The sequence below is a fragment of the Lagopus leucura genome, unplaced genomic scaffold, assembly GCF_019238085.1.
Source record: "Lagopus leucura isolate 7727_CA_CO unplaced genomic scaffold, USGS_WTPT01 Super-Scaffold_100001, whole genome shotgun sequence".
In the NCBI taxonomy this organism is placed as follows: domain Eukaryota; kingdom Metazoa; phylum Chordata; class Aves; order Galliformes; family Phasianidae; genus Lagopus; species Lagopus leucura.
Genome location: NW_024962262.1, coordinates 93,425,576 through 93,431,055, shown reverse-complemented (window position 1 = coordinate 93,431,055; position 5,480 = coordinate 93,425,576). Strand labels below are relative to the sequence as shown.

At 39.9% G+C, this 5,480-nt stretch overlaps 1 long non-coding RNA gene across 1 annotated transcript in view; it reads left to right on the top strand.

Moving 5' to 3' along the window:
* Positions 1-5,102, top strand: part of LOC122177470 — a 21,332-nt gene extending 16,230 nt beyond the window's left edge. Inside the window, exons 2-3 of the long non-coding RNA XR_006178081.1 lie at positions 901-961; positions 5,058-5,102. This is a non-coding gene — a long non-coding RNA (uncharacterized LOC122177470). The remainder of the gene's footprint in view (positions 1-900; positions 962-5,057) is intronic.
* The last annotated feature ends 378 nt before the right edge of the window (positions 5,103-5,480 follow it).

Here is a 5,480-nt window from a genome sequence, read left to right as displayed (position 1 = left end):
TTTCTTTTTCTTTTTCTTTTTCTTTTTCTTTTTCTTTTTCTTTTTCTTTTTCTTTTTCTTTTTCTTTCTGTTTAATCACTCTGAGGCTCTTTACATTTGTCCAAGTTGTTAGTAAATCCACCAGACCATTCTTTAGGCTGTCCTCCCCCTAACACCAAAATTTACAGAGTTCTCTGCCAAATCAATAATTTTTTAGATGAAGTTAAAAAGAAATCAGTCTTCCATGGTGGTCACTAGTGACTTGTGTCTGAAAGGTAACTTAACTGTGAACAGAATTGACTGTAGCCTGCCTTTCCTTCTAAAACATTTAGAAACCTTCATAAAAGTTGGGGACAGGTAGGTCTGTCTTGCTTTTATCTTTCTGACAGTCATATTGAAAAGAAAGGTCTTCCTTGAGAACACTTGCTGGTCTTTTATTCCTATTTCTATGTTGACCTCCTGTACTGAAAATGTGTTCTCCAAGAGCTTTTTGTCTATGAGAAAGCATACAAAGAATTTATTGAATGATCATTGACTCCTTATTGCTCAAAGCTTTCTATAGGGAAGAAGGCCATTAAACTTGACTAATCTTCCTTTTACAAATATCATCATTTTAATCAAAGTTTCAATGCTTCCTGGAAGCTCAGTGAAGAATCAAAGCCCTTCTGAACAGCTGTGACATAAAAATGGTGAGTAGCAGAAACTATGAGGATTTCAGGCATATATGGTTGTCATTAACAACATCCTAACCATCATCACTGCCAGAGCTGAGAGAGTTAAAACACTCCAATAGGAATTCTATCCAGGATTTTTGAACTGCTTACTCTAGAATCATATTGCAGAAGTTGGATTTGTACATATAGCAATAAGAACAGATTATTTGATATTTTCTTTAACCAAACTGATGGGGCTTCCCTACAGGTTCCACAGATACAGTGTGCAGAGATTTTGCTTGTGGAAAACTTGCAAATGGCAGCTTTGGGTGAGTAAGCCTCAATGTTTTCTTTATGTGGCTGATCTCTATGAGATTAAAACTTCTTAAACCACTAGTAATGTTTCCTGGCTTCTCTTCCCAGCCAAATCACATGGATGCTTTTCACTGTGGTGTTAAAAAAAAAAAAAAAAAAAAAAAAGATTAGAAAAGTTGTTTCAAGAGATGTGCATTTAAAATCTGATCATTTTTCATTTGCAAGAAAACAGTGCAACTTTGCTCAGCTTAAAGTGTTCTGATTTTTTTCATGAAGCCTTTTATTATCATCTGGCTAGGGCTCAGAATATGCTTGACAATGACAGATACTTTGTATAATGAGAAGGCTGTTAGACCTCAGAATGACAGGTCAGGGTTGATTCTGTTGTCAAGTCATCCACATCACTCCCACGACAAAGGGAAACGCTGCGTAGGACTGTTTCAAGAAGACATTCATCATGAGTGATGAATGTGGCTCCAGTGTTTCTTTCTGCCAATTTAAAAATAGTGTTGATTAAGAGCTGAAAACTAAATCCAAGTGCCCGTCTTACAAAAGAATACATTGTTTATACTCTTGGTTCATTGTAACGTAGTTCTGAGAGGCAAAACCTTGTCTTTTGAAGACTTCAGTGATCTCAAAACCATGATACAGCCCCAAGTGACATTTTGTCCACAGAAAAGACCAAACAATTTACTTTTCAACAGTTCTTTTAGTTGGGAGCAGTCTCTGAGCTGAAGACATGTTTGCCTTTGTGGGCCAAGATACTCTTGATTCTCTAAGAGTCAGTTGGGAAGTCAGATGCAGACGTTGGTAAGCAGAGGGAGTGTTTAGATTTGAAATAAACACTCATTTGTGCACAGTGGTACGGCTTCTGTTTAACATTTTGTTATGATTTTGTTGCTTGTGGTTGCAATGAGAGGCCAGAGTTGTTTGTTTGTCATGAATAATGTGCACATCCTGTGACTGTTTATTGTAGCTGGCCTATCTGTATTCTCTGAGCAAATCAGAAGCATCTGGAAAATAATAAACCACAGAAACAGTTGTTAGGGTAAGAGATGGAAATCTAATGCTTTCGGAAATAGAAAATGAAAACCTTCAGACGGTAATGGAAAGCATGCATAAGCTGAAACAGGAAAGAACAGATTCACATCAAGTTGACAAAAACTGCTTGAGATACTTCCTCAGTCTTCTTTCTCCCCTCACTCTCAGTCTGAGTACATTGGTTTTCACCTACTGATGAGTAAGCAAAGAAGTGGAGCTCCATTACCTTTATGTGGTGGATACCCAGGTCTCTCTACCTTCCAAGAGCTGTGCTGTGTAAACCTGGTCTTTTGTTTCAGTGCAAATGCTATAAAAGGTTTCAAAACCCATATGGATGGTGCAAACTGATCATAGACATAATTTTCTGAGAAACTTCTTTAATTTCAATATTCAGTAGCGGGTGCATTTTTTTTTCACCTAACTAATATGAGCAATTCTGGCTCAGATTTCCAGACACTATTTTTATTGGGAGTGGGTGGGGAGAAGAGAGAATTCATACAGTTCTTGAATTCTGAGACTGATTGTTGTGCTGCAGCTGCCAGGTGACATGTGTGATGGTTTCAGTCTGAGGTAGGCTCCCACCCTTAGTTGCATTCCCTCTGTGATCCACTCACCTTTCAGAAACTGCAAAGCCTGGTGTGCTGCTCTCAGCACCTCCTGGGATGGGGTCTTAACCAATGATTAGGGATTTTTGCAGCCCGCACTGTGTATGACAGTCACTCAGCCTCCTCCAAAACCTTTTCCAGGGTAACCTTTTTCTGTACAAGACTGTCTTTTCCCAGGAGTACCTGCCCAGGCCTGCCCTTCTCTAGACTGACTCTACATCTGACAGGCCTGAAGAGCAGCAAACTGGAAATTACTGTTTTAATAAGTGCCCCTCTGTAGTTTTTGTTGCACTTCCTGTCAGAAAGCATTTCTCCTTCTTCCCACCCCTCGCTTCTTCTTTTCACTAAAATAATTGAGCACCATGTGATGTTCATTCTGTTGGGTGTATTCCTTCTCAAATGTGTCTTGGCATCCATCTTGCTGAAGCAAGAAACAGAGTTCTCTAATTGTGGAGCAAACCTATCCTTTATTGCTGTGGGGCTATGCAAAGCCATGACAGTGCACCCTCAGCAGCTGCTGCTGCCAACCCAATCTACCTGCTGAACAGAAACATGCACATAGTGTGTGTGCAATCAGGTTATGACCCACTTCTCTGTAACCCACTTCAGGAGTGAGCACCTCTGAAAGTGGAGAGTGGACAAAACTTGGTTGCCTACAGCTCTGTGCCTTGTGGTTTACTTTGCTGGTGCCAAAGACAGAGAAGACAACAACTGACATGGTTTCTGTGCTTGAGAGACATCATGAAAACCTGTGTGAACCTCTGTGTCATTTCCCTTGGTGGTAGCTGCCTCTCTCCCTCCTGTTGCCAGCTGATGCCTTGAAAAACTTCTAGGAAATTGCTGTCTTTTTAAATTTTTGCATTGGTGAAATGTGGCTCAGTGTGAGGATGGGGCACTGCGAGGATAATTATATGAAGCAACTCAGAGAAAACTAATGATTGTGTAAGCTTCTTTTCCTTAGGAAACTGAAAAAAAAAAAAAAAGAAGAAAAGAAAAAAAAAGGTCTAAATGCTATAGATCATGATGTATTGTTTTCCTCTGCATAGGCTCTCTCCATTTATAACAGCGCCCAATTCTGTCTCTATGCACACATGGCATTTTTAAGCTGCTAATCTGAAATTTCTGAATGAGGATAGAGTCCTGGTGTACTTTCAGAGAGAAGGCTGCTACCAACTGATTTGCAAGGAGGGAAGATGTGAGCCTCACAAATTACTGCAGAATGTTCTCATGTCGGCATCCTACAACAAGGCCACCCAAGTGCCAGGTGGATGGACACCGACAGAACATCCTCAATAGCAGGCTTGTGTGAAATTGAAATTGCTTCACAGGGTGCTCAGAAGCTCCTATGCAGCCAGACATGAGGAGAAGTAGCTGCCCCTAGCAGGTCAGACTTTGCTTGCTTGTGTGTTCAGCCAGTTTTCTTTCAGGCAAATGCCTGTATTTGTGTGTGGCTGCAAGCATTTATTTCCCTAGTTACTGAGTGCAGTTATTTGTTGATTACTATTCATACTTTTTCTTTTGGACTGTTTCAGTCACAGGTTACAAAAGCAGATATAATGCCAGCATGCAAAACAACTTTAACAAATTATAAACAGCTGAACAAAACTATTTGCAATGAACTTGGGCTAAAAGCTATTTTGACACCCATCTGGTCAAAGAAGCTGAAAGCCACAAACATTCTTGAGAATCAAGGCTGTCTCACTAATGAATTACAGACTGCAAAATATTTGCAAACCTATTTCATTTCACTCTTCTCAGTAACTCATTTCAAAAATCTCTATGGCTCTGCTTTATAGAATATCTATGACCCGAACTTGATGAGCACATTTGAGAATCCAGATGCATGTGGTTTAGGAGCTGATGACATATAATTCAGTACAAGAACCATATTGGTGCATTTCTTGTGGTTTGGTCCCATAGGCAGAAAGCCTAGGGCTCATGTAACTGTGCTTTTCCCACCATAACTGCTTCTACGCTAGCAGTTTAACTGTATCGGTACACATACAGTTCTAACAAAACCCTGTATGGCTCTCAGCAGCAGCCATCTCCCTTTTATACAGGAGCCAGAAGTTCCTTTGAATGAGGATATTAGAATCACTTGAACCTGCAGCTTTCAAACTGTGGTTGCACTGCAGGTCCTGCAGCACTTTGTTTGACAATTGGAGACAGGAAAATAGATAAGCAAAGTACTTTCAGCTGGGAAATGGGCCTTGCCAACTTAATTTCTTGTTTCAAGAGAAATACAGAGCTATTCTCATTTCTCTGTCTTAGGAGACAAAAGTTCAGAGAAGAACAGAGCGGTACCTTCTCCTTGAAAAAACAAATACATTCTGTGGCTCAGGTTGCCTATCTTTGTGAGTATCTGTGAGGAAGAGAACTGTTCACATTCTTACATTCAAAACTCTGGCTAGATACTAGACTGCACACAACATGATGTTAAAAAGGTTTTTTTTTTTGCTTTCAGTGCCCCATGAAGACTTGCCACTATATTACATCTACTAAATTGCCATCAGCACTGAAAACCAGCAGCACCTGGTGGGTAGGAAACGTGTACGTTTTATAGTTCAAGGGTTTTAAAGTTCTTTTGCAGTGTTTTGATTATGAACCTTCCTTATCCCTTTTGCTTTCATGAGGTGGTTGCCCAGGGCGCTAGACTCTATATAAAGGCCACTTCAGCCAGGATTAGTGTGATACACCTACACCTACAAAAACAGTAGGCTAGAAAAAGATGGGTGGCTTGCTCTAAATGAAGTTGTTTTTCTTGTAAACTAAACTAAACTAAATAAATTAATAAATAAAAGGTTGAGGCAATTGGGATATCTAGCAATGCCTATCAGATATGACTTCTTTGATATACATGGAACGGTGCTAATCTAGCTGAGGATGG